Genomic DNA, 22402 nt, shown 5'->3' with positions numbered 1-22402 from the left:
TGTTTTTATTATTACTGTTTTGCTAGAACCAATTAATCAGGATAAGGACCTCCTACCTGCCTGGGGTGCTCTTTCTGCACGTGTTGTGTGGCCCTGTGTTACCTCCATTAACCTTGTAGCTCTTAGAGCAGCCTCCCCGACCTCCAGGGCTCCCCCCCCATCATGTGCTGCACCCCTCGCTCAACCTGCTGCAGTTTTTCCAGTGACTGACCATCCCCCTTCGAGGATAGACTCCTGGCAGGGGATGCGTTGTGTCTTCACACGTACGAGAGCCCTCGGCCACCAGCAGGCTGTGCGGCTCTAGTTTTTCATCTCCAGATTTAACAATGGATTTTTTTTTTGTAGAAACTTATTCTGTTTTTACCTATCTTTTGGTTTTATAACAGTCAGTTTGGTTTTATTGCTACTATCCACCTGCTTTTAAAAATCTCTTGGAGTATCTTAGAGTGCATGGGGGGCTCAGTCAGTTAGGCGTCCGTCTTGTGCTCAGGTCCTGATCTCACAGTTTGTGAGTTCGAGCCCCGCATCAGGCTCTGTGCTGACAGTTCAGAGTCTGGAGCCTGATTCTGATTCTGTCTCTGATCCTCCCCGTTCACGCTCTGTCTCTCTCAGATACAAATAAACATTTAAAAAGTTAAAAAAAAAAAAAAAGAATCTCTTAGAGTATCTTAAACATTCTTATTTTGGAGCTGTTGAGTCAAGATTGATTTCTGTCAGGCACTGAGTTTGTTGGTTAAGTGTCTGGTCTTGGTGATTTCTGCACGCTCTGACAGTCTTGGGTCCAAGCTCATGCTGAGTTGCGACTTCCTCGCGCCCTCCCCAGCCTGCTGCCCCACCTGTGGGTGGACCCTTGCCTCCCGCAGCCGCCCGGGCCCTGTGCAGAAGGGGTGTGTGTGCGGAGCGTGGCCCCATTGACTTTGCAGGAGGAGTGGCCGGTGCAGCCGGCGGCCCCGGGCNGTTCCTGCTGCGTATGTGATACAGGCCGCAGCCAGGCTCCGGGTTGCGGCTCCCGTCGCCGTGTTTCCCAGCTGGGGGCCTGGTCAGCTGTCTCCCGCCGTGGGCCCGCTCATGGGTCTTGCCGGCGGAGGGACACTTGCGCCCGCTCCTCCTCTGGGCTTTGAAATCCTGCCCCAAACGGTCAGTGCAATGATCTAACATGGAAGTATTCTGTCATGTTGACCACAACCCAGCACCTTTCTGTTCGAGCACCACAGAGGGGGACCCCCCAGTGAGCACTGACCTGTGAGAAGTGTGGCGGCAAGTTCGCTGTTAATTAAGGGGGTGTGGTTCCTACTGGCAGGAGGTAAATTCATCATCTTGCTGTAGGGGTGCAGGGCGCGCCTGCACAGACAGCACCGTCCCCGGTCTTGCCGTAGGGGGCGGGGCACGCCTGCACAGACAGGGGGTGCTCTCCACGTAGGACGGCTCAGCGCTGACACCAGTGGCAGGTGGAGGCTCCCAAGACCGGCCTGAAGTTTGAGGACTTGTTAGAAGGACTCGCAGAGCCCATTGAAACTGTCGTGGTTGGGGTTTCACTACAAAGAAAGTACAGAGGGGCCGCCTGGGGGGCTTAGTCGCTTGGGTGTCCGACTTCGGCTCAGGTCATGATCTCACGGTTCGTGGGTTCGAGCCCCGCGTCGGGCTCTGTGCTGACAGCTCAGGGCCTGGAGCTGCTGCGGATTCTGTGTCTCCCTCTCTCTCTGCCCCTGCCCTGCTCACACTCTGTCTCTCCTTCAAAAATAAATAAACATAAAAAAAAAAAAAAGAACAGATGAGCATCAGCTGAGGGAAGGGCCCCAGGGCAGCTCCCGGCTGTGGCGCGTCCCTGCCCCCTCCCTGTGGAGTCGAGGACAGCCCAGCAGCAGGTGTGGAGTGTTGCCCACCAGGGAGCGTGGCCGAGCCCCTCTGTGCAGAGGGTTTGCTGGGACTCAGTCAGGAACTGCCGGCGGGGCTGACCGTCTGTCCCCAGCCTTCCCAGCCTGCTCTGAGCACTGTGGTCTCCAGCTCTAGAGGCACAGCTGACCCCGCGTGGCCCCCTGTCCCCCACGTAAATCACAGTTGGACTGTTGGCCAAGGCCACTAGGCCGCAGACACTTGCTGTCACGCAGGACCTGCCAGGGGTCTAGAGAGGATGGGAGCCCAGGGCAAAGGGCAGGCCTCTCTTAAGGTGAGGCCGGTGCTTCTCCGCACAGTGAATATAGATCCTAGTCCTCGGCATCTCTAGTGCTGAGCACCGAAGATCAGTAGGCAGCATGTGCAACAGGTCTGTGCCTGCCGGGTCCTGTTTTGTATGCCTTCCTGCGTGACCTCACTTATCCCCAGGTTGCTCCCTGAGGGGGGCATTGTCACACTTCTGCCTTACAAGTGTGGACACAAGGTACAAGTGAGAAGGACCTTGCTTGTGGCCAGATGTCCAGAGAATGGAGCAGCACACTAGATCGTGGGGGGCCTCGCTCTAGAGGCTGCCTCTATTTCATGATCCCGTGCTTCTCTGCTGGGAGCGATTTTACCCCCAGGGGTATTTGTCCACATCTACAAACATGTCTGAGTGTCCCACCCTGATAGGGGGACTCTACGGTCCCCCAGTGTGTAGAAGCCAGAGATGTGGCTAACATCCTATGGTGTGCACTGGAGAGCCTCCCGGAGAAAACGATCCAGCCCCAAATGTCAGCGGTGCCGGGGCTGAGAAGCCCTGTATTATAGGGTCCTGAGCCTCAGGGGTGCTTTTAAAAGAACGAGCTCTCGAACCCTCAGGAAGAAGAGTGGTGGCCACGAGTTGTCTGTTTTGATCAGGTACAAAGGAGTGATTTTGCAGCGTGTGGGGAAGAACCAGCAGTTAGAGGGGTGGCTGCTTGGAGGAGGGTCAGGAGCCAGGGCTGGAAGGGGTCCCTGGGGAATCGAGGAAAATGGAACAGAGGAAGCCGGGGGCCAGTTTGCCCTCAGTGCCTGGGCTGCGCGCAGAGCCTCCCTGCCGTGGTATTTGACTTCGGCACCAACCTGCCCTCCCGACGCCCCCTCCCGCCTGCCAGCACCCCTCCCCCTACTGGGCTGCCTCCCGTATGAAAAGGGTTTAAAAATGCTATCTTCTTTTTTTTTTTTTTAAATATTTATTTATCTTTGAGACAGAGAGAGAGACAGCATGAGCAGAGGAGGCGCACAGAGAGAGGGAGACACAGGATCCGAAACAGGCTCTGAGCTGTCAGCACAGAGCCCGATGCGGGGCTCGAACCCACGGACCGTGAGATCATGACCTGAGCCGAAGTCGGCCGCTTAACCAACTGAGCCCCCAGGCGCCCCAAAAGTGCTATCTTCTTGATGGTTCCAGCAACTCCGAGTGGAGTCGGTGGTGAATTGCAGGGCTCTGTGCTCCAGCTGCGTAGCCGGACGCCTGTGTTTGAGAGGGAAGTCCTGTCGCCTCGCCGCTCGCTTGGGCCGATTTGGCCGCGCCGCGTCTGTGTCCTGAGTGTCCCGTTCATACGGTGATGCAGAGGCCGGGAGAGTAGAGCTGTTCCTGTTTTCGTTCTTGTTTTCCCGAGTGGGTCAGACAGATACTCGGACAGCTTCGAAGGGAATGTTCGTGGAGGCTTCTCTCAGGTACTTGCTTTCTCTGTTCCGTTAGGTCAAGTCGATAAGATAATTTTATTTTTAATTTTTTAAGAAACCAGTGGCCGTGTGTACAGGGTTGGTTCTGTCTTCTGCGCACGCACAGTGCAGTGACAGCGTAGCGGGGGCCCGAGGGTGAGAGCCTCTAGAGCCCGGGCCCTTCCTGGGAGGGCGAGCCCTACCTGAAGAGGGTTAACCAAGGTTCACAAATCGTGTCTCCCAGCCCTGGGGCCGGAAGTCTGAAATTGAGGTATGGGCAAAGCCGTTCTCCCCCCGAAGGTTCTAGGGGAGGATCCTTCCTGCCCCTTCCAGCTTCTTGTGGTTTCCGGCAACCCTTGCCCATTCCTTCGCTGGGAGGCCCCCGTGTGTCCCTTCTCTCCTTGCAAGGACACCCATCCTCCTGGATTTAGGGCCTCTTCTGATGCACTGAAATTGATCACACCTGCGGAGGCCCCCGTTTCCAAATAAGATCACATTCGCCCGTACTGCGGGTGAGGGCTTGAAACCATCCTTTTTGAGGGACACAGTTGAACTCATGAGAGCTGTGACTCTCTGCTGGATGCCACGGCGTTCCCTAAGCGGATTGCGAGAAGCCACTTGCGTCTTGTGTGACGTCCGCTCACCCTCCTGAGATTTTGATAACTGCTCTTGACATCGAGCCTCACTTAAACTGTAAACCCGCCTTGGGATGAAACACGTGCCATGTGGGTTTTGACACTTTTTGAAACCAGATGCATTCCGGAAGGCGAATATCCTGTTGAAACGAAGTTGCACTCATGAAAACAAAGAGAAGATAACCTGAGAAGCACCAACATGAGCGAATGTTCGTGCATAAGGGAACCTCGGCGTACTGCTGCCTGTCTGAATAAGGTGAGGGCTTCTCCTGGGCTCCTACATTAGTGACCTGACACCCAGAAGTTTTGCCTGATAGGTTTTTATCATGCTTTGGTTTACTGGGTGAAGCCCAAGCTCTTAGAGGATGTTTTGTTGAATGAATTCCTAGCAAGAATGAATGCATTCCATCTCGGCAGATTGCTCCGGACTTCAGATCGTCCCTCTGAGATGAGAATCCAGTTCAGAAGGCGGCAGGGAAGGAGAGCAGTGGTCTGAATGGCTGGCACTTAAGCACACGGATGCTGGGTTGGCCAAGCAAGAACAAGAAAGCTGAGCCCTGTTTGCATTTGACTCCAATTTTCTGCTTCCTTCACACCAGCAGCTCACTGAATAGACTGAAGGGAACTCTTCTGTTCCTGACAACCTCATTTCAGCCTCGGCAGAGAGACGATGCTCAAGGTTATTGTATAATAGATTTATTCAAGTACCGCCAAACTGAAAGGCTAGCATGTTGCTCCGGGAAGAAGTCACGTCTTGGCTGCATTACCTAAAAGGATGCCAGACATTCCGCCTGTGCCTACATGTGTTTCCTTACGAAAGTAGGACATCAGTGTGCAAACATCTCTTTTTAATTTTATTTTTTTTATTGAAAGCAGAAGAAAATGAAAGAAGACAAAGGCTTCTCATAGGCTGTGACATGGTACAGAATCAGTCTGCCTTTCCTTCCGTGCAGTCGCGGGCAGTCCTGCTGCAGGATTCATTGACCATCGGAAGAGCTTTGTAGCCTGTGGTTGGAGAAATCCAGCCTGGAGAGATCGCTCCTTAGTAGTAAAGGCGCCCATGTCTACGCCTTCATGCACAAGGGAGGTTTCTCCAGGGGCGTTTTGGGTAACATTTCATTACTGCTGAAAAAGGACACACCTGAGAAAAACTAAGAAGTAATGCAAATACTTCATTTCGCAAGAAAGATGAGGGGTGTTTAAGCCTTGTATTCTTGTTGTTTTAATAGCAAAGGAAATACTGACAAAATGTGGATTTCAAGGAGGTACAGGGCAGCTGGACCCAGCCCGGAGCGCAGTGATTTTGAGACCCTGCACATTTATGGGCGGTTAGTGGATGTGGCATTTCTGTATTCTAACTACTGTTAGTTTCCAGCCGGAGTGAGGGCAAAGTGCCCCGGCTGTGCAGTGAGCTGGGGATTTGTGGCTACCCGCCCTGGGCGTCCCCAGCCCTGACCTCGTCCCAGTAGACAGTTCTGCTGGTGTTTCCGGAACAGTCTCTGTGCTTCCTCCTCGTTTTCGCCTCCTGTGCATTTCTGTAGAGGAACATAGGCCCTGGTCCTGGAGATGGGCATCTTAAAGTCCTGTCTGGGAATGAAACAGGCACTGGCATACTCACCCCTGCACTGGTGCAGTTCTTCCCCCACCCCACTCACATCGGTGTACGTTTTCAAGACCGGGTGGCCTTGCTTGGAGACGTGATTGTTTGCTGCTCTGGTCCCAGTGGGCAGCAGAGTGTCACATACGTAGAGGTCACAGTGCAGATACTCGTGGAAATATAGAACTCGTGTACACCTGACCTGCCCGTCTGCCGGCCCGCTTCCCCGTCATGGTGATGGAAAACGCCTCTGCCACCCTGTTCTTTCCTGTCCCGAGTGGCGTTCAGTGCCTTTACCTACATAAGTTATTGATCTCTGCTACCTTCTGAGGTATACTTACTTCAGTACCAGTATTCAGTATGCTTACTGAAGTACCATTATTACTGGAATTTGCAGGTGAGAAAATGAAAACTCAGAGAGGCTGAGCAACCTTCCTGAAGTCACACAGCCAGGAAGACAGACAGAGCTTGAACACAGCATTCTGGCCCCATGATCACCATGCACCATCTCCATGTGCTCCTTGTCACTGAAGCTGTGGGGTGTGATGGGGCGACTGGGGGGCTCAGTTGGTTAAGCTTCCAAATTCGGCTCGGGTCATGATTTCACAGCGCGTGGGTTCGAGCCCCGCGTAGGGCTCAGTGCTGACAGCTCAGAGCCTGGAGCTGCTCCGGATTCTGTGTCTCCCTCTCTCTCTAACCCTCCCCCACTCATGCTCTAGCTCTCTGTCCCTCAAAAATAAATAAACATTAAAAAGAAAATGGGTGTTTCCTGTCATGCCTCAGTGTATGACAGATTGTTATGATCAGGCAGGGACAATATTGGGAATTCTGGATTGTTCTATCTGAGCCTCTTTGATGAGATGAACTTTGGAAAAACTTCTTGGAGAAGAAGCTGTTACTTAGAGATGCCATAAAATGGATCCTATCATAGTTTCATATTGTCAGCAGATATTCCCTGTTGAAGGGAATGTGTTTTTCATTCCTCAGATGAATCAACAGGAGAAATTGGATATACCTGACTCAAGAAACAAATGTCCATGTACATATATTAGTTATTATTATTATTGGAAAGTAATGATAGCTTGTTTTTAAAGTTTATTTTTTAAGAGAGAGAGAAAATACAATCAAAGGAGGGTCAGAGAGAGAGGGGGAGAGAGAGAATCCCGACGTGAGGCTCAAACCCATGAATCGGGAGATCATGACCTGAGTAGGAGTCAGACGTTTAACCAGCAGAGCCACCCAGGCACCCCAATAATGACTGCTTTTATACTGAAGCTGACCTCACTTCCTTATAAATAGATTCCTTTTCATTTCACTTCTTTCGGCTGGTTTTCTCATCTGGTCCTTTCTTAGCTCCTATACACCTGCAGCGAGGCTGTATCTTTCCCATAGGAAAAATCCATTAGACCCAGAGGGTCCTGGGAGGGCATTTGCCTGGGTGCCAGCTCAGGGATCAGAGTTCCATCCAGCCTGGTACAGCCTTTCCCGCGCTGCCCTGGCTTTGGGTACATCTGTGACCTTCTTTGTAGTCTGTGTAGGATGGCTCTCGTGCTGCGTGATGGCGCTGTGCGTGCAGCCCCGTCTGGAAGCATCACCTGGAGAAGTCAGCCAGAAGTTGAAGGACATGATGACTGCAGTCTGGAACCTGTAGTGTTTTCATGGAAAACCTAGAATGTTACATGGGAGGGAGAATGTTCCTTAGACTTCCAAAACATCTGTTATTGACTCCACTTCGGTGGGGACACTTTGTTATTTTAATTTTTTTAATGTTTATTTTATTTTTGAGAGAGAGAGACAGAGCAGAGGAAGGGCAGAGAGAGGGATATGCAGAATCTGAAGCAGGTTCCAGGCTCTGAGCTGTCAGCACAGAGCCTGACGCAGGGCTCGAACCCACTAACTGCGAGATCGTGACCGGAGCCGAAGTCGGACACTTGACTAACTAAGCCCTTCAGGGGCCCCAGGTGGAGATGCTTTGGCTGCTGGCTGAGCCAGCAGTGTTACTGCCTTCAGTGTTTGTGAATGACTCTATGAAAGGTCGTGTTTATCATGGAATTCCAGCTACTTTGTGCTTGTAATGGAGTGGGATGCACTTCTAGCCAAAGAGACGTGGGGACTGGTGACCAAGGCCGCCATCATTGTCTGGTTGAGATGGCGTGTGTGCCGGTGCGTGCCTGCAGGGGAGCTGCCGGCGGGAAGGGCCCCGAATTCTAGACTCCAGGCTGAGGCAGCAGCAAGTGCTCGGGGAAAAAAATAAATCTGGAGTTTAAATTATTTCCTATTAAGAGTTGCTAAGCAACGCCTCACTTAGCTTCCCCAGTGTTCTGTGTTTCACGTTTCCTTTTCTCAGCAGCCGCTAATATCCTCCTCGCCAGGCTCAAGGGAAGGGGCAAGGTATATATCCCCAAATCCAATAAAGAGGTTTACACGGAGGAGACTTCACAGTAAACTTCTAGATTTGGGGTAAACAAGAATTGGAGAGAACAGGTGAATACTGTATTTTACACCATCACCATGATATTTTTCCTTTCATTCCGTATTTGCAGTGCTTTGTATATGTAATATATATGACATAACATATATAACATATAATATGTATGAGATCTATAATAGCATATATATTTTATATATATATACATATATATCTCTTAAATGTAATTTTCTTATTTGTGGAATGGATTTCGGTATTAGCCAATACTCCAGGCTTTAATGAACTCACATACATCCTGTCCACTCTGCCTCCAGCTCGCTCAGGCTGGGCGTTTATGTGTCTCTCTGTATCTAACCCCCAGCCCGGTGCACAGGGGCCTGCAGGGTACTCATCACACTGGGAAGGGGTGATCTGGAGCTGGGCGAGGAGCAGGGGGGAGGGGAGACGAAGTGGAGGGCCCAGAGCCGCCTGGAGATGGTCTGTTTCATACTTAGCCACCCTGCTGTGGTCACATGGAGCCTTCCCTCTGGGTACTTTTGTCCAGAGGTTTCTGTTCCCTGTAGGGACTATAGCAAGAATAAAACATTTCTTGGACGATATAGGTGGATGGTGGGTTCGGATCATTTACTTTTTGGACTTCATGGCCCAAGAATGGAGTTTATGATCATTTCTTCATCTCCGCTTCACCACCACAAACACGAGCATTTCTCTCTGCTCTTGGGACGTGCCCAGGCCCCCTCACCCCCCACCCGGGGCACCCGGGGCTGCCCGGACTGGCTGTCACCGTCCAGGAAGCTCCCGGGACGCGTGGCTCCTCGCGACCGCAGTGCAGCGTTGGTGCTGGGAAGTAACCAGAGGTTTTAGAGGAGAACGTGTTCACCAGGAAGGCTGAGCTGACTTTGGCTCCCAGGTGAACGTGCGGCTTCAGGTACCTGCTGCCCGGTGCTGGACGAGTGTCTGAGGGCTGCCAGACCAAAGTACCTCAAATTGAGGGACTGGGGAGAGTAGGAATGCGCTGCCCCCACGGTTCTAGAGGCCACGGATCTGAAACCGAGGTGTGGCAGGGCCACGCTCCCTCTGCAGTTGTAGGAGAATATTCCTTGCCTCTTGCCGGCTTCTCGTGGTGCCCTGGCCGGCACTGGCATCTCTCCGACAGACTGTGGCAACGTAACCGGCCTCTGCCATTGCTCTCCCTGCATCTGTCGGTCTTCGCGTGACTGCTTTCTTGTAGGAGTGTCAGTCATACTGGGGGACTGTCTACCCTTGTGTGACCTCATCTTAACTACTTGCACCTACAATGACACTATTTCCAAATAAGCCCACATTCTGAGGTATTGGGGTTAGGACTTCCTATATCTTGTTTTTCCTTTTTCCTTTCTCTCTCTCTCTGTCTCTGTCTCTGTCTCTGTCTCTGACTCTCTCACTGTTTTGGTGCGGGCACACAATCTAACCCATAATAAGTGCGAGGGAACTAAGATGCTCGATGCTGTAGGAGCCTTATTTCTACTTTCTCATGCACCTGAGCATGTTCAAAGGCCCGGCGGACATAAAACACACATCTGTACCTTGTCTGCGCTCACATCTGCTCTGTGTTACGTGGGCCCCGTGCAAACTGCAGATGCAGGCTCCTTGCTCAGATGTTGTTAAGAATTTAAAAAACAGTGTCACCAGAGTGTTATGTCATGTGGTCCCTTTTAAGCGCAGGTCCTGTGTGGCCGCCCAGGTGGCAGGCCGTGCAGCGGCATGTGTGTGCTCGACCTCCCAGGGCCTTGGAGCTGGGAGGTGGATGGAGGGTGGACTTCCTTCCACACGGCTTTGTGTCGGGGGCGGGCGGTGAAGGCCGGGAGGACACAAGCACCCATCGAAGTGCAAGGAGTGGTCCACGCCTCAGGGGACCCGTGATGAAAGAAGATGGGAGAGATTAGGATAGATTTTGGAAGCGTTGCTGGTCCCTGCTGGGGAGAAACTCCCCCCGAAACAATAAACTGTCCTAAGCTGAGGATGGAGTCTTTTTGCCAAATAAGTGTTTGAGCTCCGCCACCCGTGATTTATGACTGCTTGGGTCTGCTGGTTTAAGTTCAGCTTTTATTTTAACGAGCAGCTTTAGTTCCTGGGCTTCTGTTAACATATACCACTCTCTCAGAGTACAAATTGCCTCACGTTGATTTTGTAATACGCTGGTTTTAGCAGTTTTGCTGTCTAATAAATTCAAAGCTGAGATTAACGAGCGTACTTTAAAAATCATCGTGTGATAGTTGTACTCAAAAGAGGAAGGCATTTTGGATGTCCGGCTCCCAGCACAATGAAGTCATAGAGACTTGGTTTGCCCTCCCACCTTAAATGACTGCAAAATTGGGACAAAATACATGGAATGATGGTTTTGAGACACCGGCAAAGGGATGCTACAGGGAGGTGAACTTAATGGAAAGNCTATGATCACCCCAGCTTCCTGCCCCGAGAGTAACTCCAGAGACATGTAGCTGGTCCTAGGAAGTCTCTACCTGAGCACCAATTAGCACATGCAATGGGAGGAACTTACGGTATTCGGGGAAGAACCTTCAGGAAAGAGCAGTTGGAATAATTCCTGGGATGGGTCTCAAAGAGCAAGGTGCCAGTGACAGAGGAACATTTCCTGATGGAAAGGGACCCACTTCATCAAGACCTGGTAGTTTCAAATGCCTGTGCACCTGATAAGAGACTCAAAATATAGGATGTGATAGTCCACGGTCTTACTCAAAGATTACAGCACTCTTCAAAACTGATGGGATGGTAAGAAAGTCAGCAAAGACATAGGAGATTTTGAAAGTCCTGCCAAACAAGTTGATCTGATAGGTGTTTATGGACTCCCCACCCAACAATGCAGAGCATGTGTTCTTTAACATGCATGTGGAACATTTCAAGATAGACCCTATCCTTGACTGTAAAAATCCCTTCCCTTGAATGTGAAAGAATTACTCATACAAAGTATGTCCTTTGACCATAATGGACTTTAATTAGAAACCACACAAAGAAATTTGGAAAACCAGTCAGTGATTGGAAATTAAACAACACATTTCTAAATAGCCAAGGAGTCCAAGAAGAAATTACAAGTGTGACCAGAGAGTATGCTAAAGTGGATGAATGAGAACTTGATGCCTTCCAGATAGGGGGGATGCTTAGAGAGAATGGGGCTTAGAGAGAACTTACAGCATTGAGTAGTTTCTGCTACAAAGATGGAGGGCTCAAATCAGTAACTAACTTAGGGTTCTGCCTTCAGAAACTAGAAAAGGTAGTCTAGACTAGAAGAAAGGAAATTAAACAAAGGAGCAGAAAACAATGACATCGTAAACGGAAAAACAGTAGAGGAAATCAGTGAGACTAAAAGTGGTTCTTTGAGATGGCCAGTAAAATTGTTAAAATCAACGAGGCAGTCAAATAATAAGATGAAATTTCCAAAATAAAATTGTGAGAGGGATAGTTACTAGAGGTTCTATAGTCTTTAACAGGTAAAGAAATATTATGAAGAGCTTTATGCCCACAAATCCCACAATTTAGATGAAATGGAAAAATTCCTTGGAAAAGAAACTAACAGAGTTCATTTAAGGAAAAGATAGTCTGAATAGCCCTATGTGTATATAATTTGAATATGTAATTAAGTATCTTCCCACAAAGAAGACTCAGGTTCAGATGTCTTTCCTGGTCTGTTCTTACCAAAATTTTAGGATAAAATAATCCCAGTATGACACAGATTATTCCACAATGAGAGAGAACGTTCCCCAGCTCATGTCATGAGGCCACCATTAATCTGATACCAAAACCAAAGGCAGAAAATCACAGACCAAAACTGTCAATGAAAAATATTCCTAAGTGTTCATATGTTTTATGTATAAAATATAACATGACCAAATGGAATTTGAAGAATTCAACGTTAGTTTAAAAAAAAGTTTTTAACATTTATTCATTTTTGAGAGTAAGAGAGACAGAGCGTGAGTAGTGGAGGGACAGAGAGTGGAAGACACAGAATCCGAAGCAGGCTCCAGGCTCTGAGGTGTCAGCACAGAGCCCAGTGTGAGGCTTGAACCCATGGACTGTGAGATCATGACCTGAGCTGAAGTCAGATGCCTAACCAGATGAGCCACCTGGGCGCCCCCAAATTTAGTTTAACATTAAAAAAATCAGTTGATGTGATTCATCACATTAACAGATCGTTTCAGTAAATGCTCTACGTGTCATGGATGCAGAGGAGGCACGTGACACAGTTCGACACTTCTTCACACAGTGGCTCTCCTTGTCTAGGACTGAGAAGGAACCACCTCAAATGATTAAAGGCAATTGTGAAAAAGCGTATCATCGCTCCGAATAGTGAAAGACTGAATGCTGTTTCCTGCGATCTGGAGTGAGGTCGGGTTGATCACTACCACCATGTCTCTTCAATGCTGTACAGACGCCCTCGCTAGTGAAAATGGCAAGATAAGGAACAAAAGACCTGCAGACGAGGAATAAGAAGTAGACTGACTCTGTGTGGCTGTGCATTGCCCTTGAATGTAGCCATGAGCCACAAGTTGCTACTTCAGTATTTTGAATGGAGAGGTACTCCCAAGTGTAAACACTTAATTTTTTTAATGTTTGTATATTTATTTTGAGAGAAAGGGAGAGAGTGCAAGCAGGGGAGAGGGACAGAGAGGCACAGAGATGGAGAGAGAGAATCCCAAGCAGGCTCCATGATGTCAGTATAGAGAGCCCCATGCCTGGCTCAGTCCCACGAATCATGAGATCATGACCCGAGCTGAAATCAAGAGTCAGATGCTTAACGTACTGAGGCACCGAGGTGCACCTGTACTTTTGAAGACAAAGTATGAAAAAAAGAATGGAAACTATTTCAATCATAATTAAAAAAAAATCATTACATGATAAAAATAATATTTTGGAAAAATAGCCTAGGTATGTTAAAATGAAATTTACCTACTTTTAATGTGACTGCTAAAAAATCTGATATTCTCCAAGTGGCCTGCGTACATTTGCATAGAGTAATAGAGGTTTATANATGCTTAACGTACTGAGGCACCGAGGTGCACCTGTACTTTTGAAGACAAAGTATGAAAAAAAGAATGGAAACTATTTCAATCATAATTAAAAAAAAATCATTACATGATAAAAATAATATTTTGGAAAAATAGCCTAGGTATGTTAAAATGAAATTTACCTACTTTTAATGTGACTGCTAAAAAATCTGATATTCTCCAAGTGGCCTGCGTTACATTTGCATAGAGTAATATAGGTTTATGTGGAAAATCCTATGGAACCTAAAAACACCACCAGCACTAGTAAGTGGCTTTAGTGAGGTTGCAGTTTACAAGAAATACGTTGTATTCCTGTGTATTAGAACCTTCCAATTAGCAACTGAAAAAAATATCATTTAATATAGCATCAGAAATATGAAATACTTAGGAATAAATCTGGGTAAATGTGTGTAACTCTTTCACACAGAAAACTATAAGATGCCATTGTCAGAAATTAATGAAATAAATAGTTGGAGGATCCAAACACTCTATGTTGGGTTGACAGTTCTGCCCAGATTCCCCCTCTGTAGATTCAGTGCTCTCTCACTGGAAATCCCAGCAAGCCTCTTTGTAGGGAGTTAGAAGCAGATTCTAAAATGTGTTTGGACATGTGGAATACCCAGGCTAGCCAAAACAGATTTGAGAAAGCCGAACACGGTGATGGTACCCCACTGGATTCAGGATTTCTTATAAAATGATAGTAATCAGCATGGTGTAATGTTTGTGTAAAAATAGACACCTAGGGAAGTGGGATTCAACAGACTGTCCACAAATAGTTCCTCACTTACATGGCCAGTTTATTTTTGACTGTGTCCCAGGCCAGTTCATTGGGGGAAAGTATCAGCTTTTGACAATAGGTTATGAAAGCACCGATATATCCATATGCAAAAAATAAACTTGCACCCTTCGTGCATGCAGTCCCCCCAGAATTAAAATAGGTGAAAATATTCTTTCCTGCTTTGGCGAAGATGAGTTGGCCGTACATTTGTGGGTTCATTTCTGGGTTCTCTCTTCTGTTCCAATGATTTGAGTGTCTGTTCTAATGCCAGTACCACACTGTCTTGATGACTACAGCTTTGTAATACAGCTTGAACTCATCTTTGCCAAAGCAGGAAAGAAAATTCAGTGGAGTAAAGACCATCTCTTCAGCAAGTGGTGCTGGGAAAACTGGACAGGGACATGCAGAAAAATAAACCTGGATCACTTTCTTACACCATACACAAAAATAAACTCACAATGGATGAAAGACCTAAATGTAAGATAGGAAACCATCAAAATCCTTGAAGAGAAAGCAGGCAAGAACCTCTTTGACCTTGGCTGCAGCAACTGCTTACTCAACACGTCTCCAGAGTAAGAGAAGCAAAAGCAAAAATGAACTATTGGGACCTCATCAAAATAAAAAGCTTCTGCACAGTGAAGAAAACAATCAGCAAAACTAAAAGGCAACCAATGGAATGGGAGAAGATATTCGCAAATGACACATCAGATAAAGGGTTGGTATCCAAAATCTATAAAGAACTTACCAAACTCAACACCCAGAAAGCAAATAATCCAGTGAAGAAATGGGTTAAAGACATGAACAGACACTTCTCCAAAGAAGACATCCAGATGGCCAACAGACACACGAAACAATGTTGAACCACCTTTTAGAAGTCCCTGATAAGTGTTGTTACAAAATATTCGTAGGTATTCTGCATTTTCTAATGTCCTCCAATGAGCATGTAATAATTTATGATTAAAAATAAAGCTATGTAAAATTAAAAAAATAAAACAGGTGAAAATAGGTCACGGACTTAAAAGTTCTAAAACTATGACACTAGTAGGAAAAAAAAATTGAAGAAGATCTTGGTAGCCTTGGGCTAGAAAGCTGTTTGTTAAGTAGAATACACCAAAAATTGTAACCTGTTAAAGGGAAAAACCCATCAATAGGATTTGATCAAAATTAAACACTTTTACTATTGAATCAGGCACTGCGAAGAAAGTGAAAATCCACGCTACAGAAAAACAACTATAAAACATCAGTACACATGACAAAGGACTTGTACTTCGGAGGTATAACAGACTCTTACAACCCAATTTTATTACTAATATTTTTGTTCTTGTTGTTTTGGTTTTTTAAGTAATCTCTACAACCAACGTGGGGCTTGAACTCACAGCCCCAAGATTCAGAGTCACCTGTTCCACTAACCGAGCCAGCCAGGCGTCCTGCTAATTTTACCTTAACAAAGATGCAAAAGAAAGGTGCAAAAAGGGCGTATGAGGTTTTGTAGCAAAGAATTTCCACATCCTCCATTTCAAATTATTGATACAGAGATTTTGTGACTCGCCAAACACATGCAGCAAGTCTGGGGTGGAAACCGCTGCTCTTTCCCACCTTCCTTCCATGCCGACGCGCTGGCTGTGTCCCCTCCTTGCCTTGATAATGGACAAGGGAGAGAAGGGACCCGTGAGGAGAATAAAGTCACTGAGGTGTTCTTAGAGAATGGCAACATTTCCATTTTTATCAAGTCTAAGGAGGAGGTGATTCCTTGAGCACAAAGATTTATTGCCTCGTAAACTTTTTAAAAGATGGGCAAATCCATTCTGAGTCATTTGAAATTCAGTTTCCTCTCAGTCTTTTTTTAAAGGAGTATTTTTCATTGAACAGGATACGCATGCACTCGCAAAATGCCTAGGGGATAATCTGTATTTTCTGTAATGCTCTTGATACGCAAAAATCACTTTTACTTTTTACCTCCTGGTGGGGGGTGTAGGTAAAGAACTGAATATTCCGAGAAGCATAAAAACAGTGGTGCATTACTCTAAAAATTATGAAAAAATGAAAAATAACTTTTACTTTTTGTAGACCAACTCATTTTCTTGTGGGAGGGAAATAAATGGGGGCACATTATTAAAAAAAAATAAATCTAAATCTGTCATATTAGCCCAGGTGTGGGTAAACAGACCGAGGGGACCGAGGGAGAGCTCGCAGAGATCCTGTCTTGTGGGGCAGAGGGGAGTTAGCATAGGGTCAGACAGATGGACTCTGACAGGCGGAAAAATGCCTACACGAAATAGATGAACGAAAGAAAGAAATCAATTACCTTATGGAAAACAGCGGATGCCTACTGCATTCCATATAAAAATTGGAATTCTAGGTGGATGAAAATCTAAATGAGGAAAGCCAATCCCTAAGGTTGTCATAAAAACGTAGAGGGAAAGCTCTTCGTAATGTCATTGTGGAGAGCCCATGAAGTCCGCTCTGAGAAGCACAAAGCAAACAGACAAAAGCCTAGAACACATTATAAAAGAAGAAGGTTGAAGAAATGTAGAAGGAAAGATCTGTCACAATTATCGTAATTACTCTGTGGACATGCTACGAAGAGTCTTCTGTGCGAACCCAAGGAGGCATGTGGGCAAATCAGTGGGGGAACTGGATAAATCAGTCACAGGATTTTCCTTCAATGAAATGCTAGGTAAGACCCAAATGAATAAATGAGACTACATACATCAACACCGATAAATCTTAAAAGCATAGTGTCAGTGAAACTGGAAGTGTCAGAATCATACCGATCATCCGTGTGTCCGTAGTTTGAATATGTAGCAGCACAGCCCTCACACAGAGGAGAGGGGTCCCTATGTGACTCAGTCAGTTGGGTGTCAGACTTTGGCTCAGGTCGTGATCTTGTGGTTTGTGGGTTTGAGCCCCGCGTCAGGCTCTGTATTGACAGCTCGGAGCCTGGAGCCTACCAAAAACCCACAGAAAACAAGGTGGAGAAAGCATAACTGACTGACTGGAGCCTCCTGGCTTTTTCTGGGGAAGGAGGAAAGAGAATGTGAAAGGGAGATTCTCGCTCTAACGTCCTCAGCGTCTCTGTGCTTGTCACACACATAAAACTATAGCATCCAAAGCTACTTTGGCGTAATGTGTGGTGTACGAGGTGCATTTATGGGGTGGCTCTCCTATTATTTCTTGTATTTTTAAAAATGCTTGTTTTCACTGGTTTTAGTGGGGTTTTTTTGTTGGTTTTTTTTTTTTTTTTTTTTTTACCTTTTACAGTAAAATTTTGAAAGTAAAAAGAAATCAGATGTACTGAATATAACTTTGCTTTTGACCTGCATTTGCTGGCTGGCTTTTATCTTGCCTCTAGGGTGAGGGCTGCCCCCCACTGTTCTCTCCCCTCACAGCTTCCCTTGTGATGTTCACCGTCCTGAAAAACCAGCCCTCCTTCGCCGTGCTCCCTGAATGTGTGTTCTTGTTACTAGTGTTAATAAGAAGTGTTCTGTTATTGAAACTTAAATATATAGCACTCTACAAATGTCAGGGAATGTAATACTGAATGATGGTGGGATTTGGTCCCTGGGATCTGCATTGCCAGTCAAATGTTCAAAGGTTATGATCACTTACAATAAATAACTCAATAGTGACATCATTAAATTTATTTGGAATACATACTTGGGGAATTAATGGCCATAATCCTTAAATCCTATAAAGCTGTTGTTATTATAATGAAGTATCACTTCTTTTTGTTGGATCCCAGCTATTCTAAAAAACATAAGCAATAACCCCAAACCCTAAGCCAAACAAAACAAACTACTGGGAAAAAAAAAATAGAATGAGAATGATTAAAAGAAAGGCATCTGTGCCTTGAGACTTTACGCAGGCCACGGAATGTGATGTGTTGTATTTTTTTCGCTGTTTTGTCTACTGACCCATACGGTGACAATTACATCATTAATACGGAAAAGTTAAATAAAATAATTGTAGACTAATTAAAATCCTGCCACTCGCTTCCTTTGGTTGTCTTTTGCGTGTCTACTTTTGAGGTACATGCTATGTAAAAAAAATAATAAAGTATGTGCTATAGTTTAACTACAAATACGCTCAGTGTGGAGTACACAGGGATGTGGCCAACATGTATGGCTTTGTATTCTATGTCAGCTTCGTGCTGCCTACATCTTTGAGGAAGATGAAACTCAGAATCTAGAGAGGGTAGCTGACACTTCTTTCCTTGTTGGAAATGCAAAGTCACCAAGGCTAAGTAGGAGACAGATGGAAGCTGAATGCTCTAAGGATTTGCACAGACTCTGAAGACTGTCTTACCAGCTAACAGTGGAAACATGCCTTTATAATTGGGAGGGCATCTATCCGCTGGCCTCTGGTGTGGCCTCTGTAAGCTTCAGTCTGGTTATTTGTGAGTTTCACAGTGCGGGGAGAGCACGGAGACCCTGGAGCTCATGGGGTGGAAGTAGCGTCCTGCAAAGTGTCATCGGTATTGCGATTTTATAAAGAGTTGATTGTTTCAGCCAAGAGTTCTTGGGAGTCTTTCTTGTGGGAGGCCTACATGGGTCCAGAATCCCTTCTGTTGAATCTAGGATGATCTGATTGCGGGGAATCCACTTTCACCCACAATGCCACTTTATGAGTCTGTTGCTACTCAGAGAATGTTCCTGCCTGCTAGGTAAATACCTTGTAGGGTGTTGGGTTACCTGGGAACCCTGTTCACTTGTGTGTGTGTTGAAGATTAGACCCAGGCGGGTCCCCTCTGGTATTTGCACAATGAGGTCATTGATTTTGGCAGGTTATGTTGGGCAAATGTCTTGGGAGATTAGTATTGACATCCGGCTGATACTCACATGAGCCAGTTTAAGGTCCCCTCCATAAAATGTGGTCTAGCGAACAGGATGAATGTCTTTGCAATAAGAGTATTTCCCCTCCATTGGGGGAAAGCCTAGGCTTGCTGTGGCTGCCATCTTTCCCGGATGCCCCTTCACTTATCATTTCACACACGTCCCAGTGTGGGAAACTGTGTTTTTGTCATACGGCATAATTGGAATCGCCAGCAAGACCTCGAGTCTGGGAAGATGCTCATTTCTAAGCAGTGGAAACACTCCCATACAGATAAGCTGAACCTTAATTAAAAGAAGAACTTTTCCTTCAGAGTCCAAAAAGATTTCTAACTGATTCCAGTTGGGGGGGAAAAAAAAAAGAGCCCCAGGAGTAGCTGGAGAATGGGTCAACAGCTAAAGAAACAGCTAAGGTTTCCTTCTCGTTTTCAGTACAGGAGATTGTGCGTGTGTGGTCAACGGGGGGGACAGTGCCTTCCAGAACATGTAGCCAAGCATGGCCCCAGCTTCGCTCGTAACGCTGAGGTGCTGATGCCCAGCACAGGTAAACAGAGAGCTTGGGCCCTCAGAGCTGGTAGATAATGAACAGTATCCTCAGTTTGGCAGGTATTTTTTTTTCCCCAACAAGTAATAGAGTGGCTTAGTGATGATGGATTTCTGTAGATAAAGGCCACCGTTAAAATTTTAGAAGCTCCTGGAAATCTAAGGGCTTCCCACTGTTTCTCGATTCAGTTTAACAAATGTTTGTTGTAGCCTGTGTTTGTTGTCGCGGTGCCTGCGTCTAGGCTGTGGAGTTGAGTGTAGGGCACAGAAGAGACAAACACACCTGGCCTCAGGGAGCTTCCAGTCTGGCCAGTGCAAAGTGAAAGCATAATTAATGCGCCACACATCCCTCAGTTACAGACTTTGTTAGGCGTGCTGAGTATGGCCGGGAAGGGAGGATGATGTGAGGGGAGGCAGCGAGCTGGTGGGTTTGCAGACATCAGCGGGATGGGGAGGGGCCGTCCCACACAGACAGTTGCCGTGGACGTGGCCCGAGGGGTCAGCCTGGTGCTTTGGAGACAGCAGGCAGGCAGCAGTTGTGGGGGAGCAGCGTGAGCCAGGAACACCCAAACCCCAAGAATGGCTTGGCCACTTGCTGGCTTTGAGTGGCCTAATTTCTTTGAGCCTCCGTTTCTTCATGTGTAAAATGGTGTAGTGACACTGGACAGGTCATTTTCCAGATTTGATGAGTGATAAAGCCTCTAGTGCTACATCTGTCACAGAGAAAAAACCAGTCGGAGGTTCCAGGAGAGCCCTAATGTGGAGATTGAAGTAAGAGCTCCTGCCCCATGGGGTGGGGCCCGGGCCCCCGCTGTTCAGCACCGTGGGGACGCAGGGGGCAGTGGAAGGCGGTCGTGTCTTCATTCTCTCTTTCCCACCTCCTTCAATGCTACAAAATATACTCATGCCTGGATACTACGAGCTGGGTTTCTCTGTTGTTGGTCCGACCACACAGGGAAAGCCGAATTGTGAAGAGATCGTAGTCTCTGGGTAGAGTTTCTTGTATTTCATGCTTTTTGTTAGCCTTTTGTAAAAGAACTGCAGACGTTGACTTCAAATGCTTACATACGCTATACATATATTCTATGTATTGAAACCTCATTAATATCAGGTATTCTTCATTAAAAGGCCCATCATTCCCTGGACTCGCACAGAATTAAATGATGTAATTATGCCCAGGATTAATGAGAAGCTGTCACACAGGGAAAACTGCCCGGGCGCAGTGGTCACTCTGGTTGTGAGAGAGGCTGCAAGGGGGGGGATGAGGTGGTACTTCCTGTCCTGGGCGGGGGGAGGGGAGGCAGAGGAGCAAAGACCGGCTGCAGGGTGCTGCGTCTGGGGAAGACAGGAACAGCATGAGCTCAGGCGGGCACGAAGGAGTGTGGTGCCGTGTGCAGGCGTCCAGGTGAAGGTGTCTGGGAGTCCGATGAGAGTTTGGAACTGGAGAGAAAGGCTGGTGTCAAGGCAGGGATGTCACCGTCGTGTGGCAGAACGCAGAGCTGTGGACGGGCTGGGGGGACCCAGAGACTGGCCCAGACTGAGACCCCCCTCCCAGCAAGGACCGGAGAAGGGAGGGCGTCTCAGACCGCTGCGAGCGTGCACGGGCCTCCAGGTCTCGGATGGAGGAAAACGGAGATGGTGCACAGAGGTCAACAAGTGTCAGGACGGAAGCTTTCTACCTTTGAGCGACTCCCCGGTTGCACAGGGTAAGGCTATTCTGGACACGTGCCGTATCACGTGACACCTGTAGGTAACAGGACTGAGCGCGGCACTCAGAAACTGGGTGTTGAGTGTTCAGTGCACAGAAAAGGGGGTGCGGGAGGAGACGCAGAGGCGATGAACACGTTTATTATCTTGGTTGTGGTGACGGATTCACAGGTGGCTGCCTATCTCCAAACGCGTCAAATTGTATGCATTAAAAATGTCCAATTTTTTTTTTTTGTTTAAGTGAATCCATTTCCTTTTTCTTTTTAAGAGAGAAAAGAAGTGTAAGGACCGAGAAAGCCTGCTTAGTCTAGGCTGTGCAAAACTGGAAATGAAGTGGGAAAAGCGTCTGCCCAGGCAACACGAAGTTTCCATTGTGCGTCGCTTTTTTTATTTACTGAAAAACAAGCCCCCGTATAGAGATTGCATTACAGTCATTTAGGAAAAGATGTTCTTGATTTTCCTTCACAAGGAGATAGATGATTCATTGAAGAAATGTACTTTGTGGGCGTAGCTTTTATGATCATGCTCCAAAATGGTTAATTACAGAAGCTCTTTAAGTATTTCTTTTTTCCTAAGCTACTTTTTAAATCTTCTCCTGTAGCTTTTGAGAGTTGAAGCGTGGATTTTCAAAGAGGAGTTATTATCTGAGCCTGTTTTGATTTGAACATCTTGGACCTGGTCCTTCTACACCATGCTCCGTGTACAAATAGCATTTTTGGTCATTTTTGGTGTCCTGTGTCATGCCTAGTGTGCCTCCTGGACTTGCCCCAGACACCGTGCTGCTGGGTTAAAAGGGGACATGTGGTCACAGTTCCATCCATGAGAACCTGCACTCCACTGAGAGAAATTTCTTAAGGAGAGATAGAAAGGAATCTAGGAAGTTAGAGATGTGTTTCCAAGTGTCAAAGCAAAATAAAACAGAATTGAATATTTAGAGAAATCACTGCATAGTAACTGGAATCTGTCTGATGAGCCAGAAAGCCAAAATTCTTGTCCCGGAAGCCTGGGAAGAATGGGGGAGCCCGTTCAGGGCTGGGGAGACTGGGCGGAGAGGCCCGTTGGAGTTATCACAGCCTTTCGAGGTGCAGGTGGTGCCCCCACTGCGTGACAGGTGAGGGATAGATCACGGGGACTCCTCCCAAGGCTGCCTGGCCAGGGAGGGAGCCCCTGGGCTTGGGCATGGCTCGCTGCTTTTGGAGGCTGTGAGCCCGGCCAGAGTCTGGGTGAGGGTGTGGAGGGCAGGCCGTTTCTGGAGGCCAAATTC

This window comes from Crocuta crocuta, unplaced genomic scaffold (assembly GCF_008692635.1).
Source record: "Crocuta crocuta isolate KB4526 unplaced genomic scaffold, BGI_CrCroc_1.0 scaffold89, whole genome shotgun sequence".
NCBI classification, from domain to species: Eukaryota; Metazoa; Chordata; class Mammalia; order Carnivora; family Hyaenidae; genus Crocuta; species Crocuta crocuta.
This window is presented reverse-complemented; position numbering follows the sequence as displayed.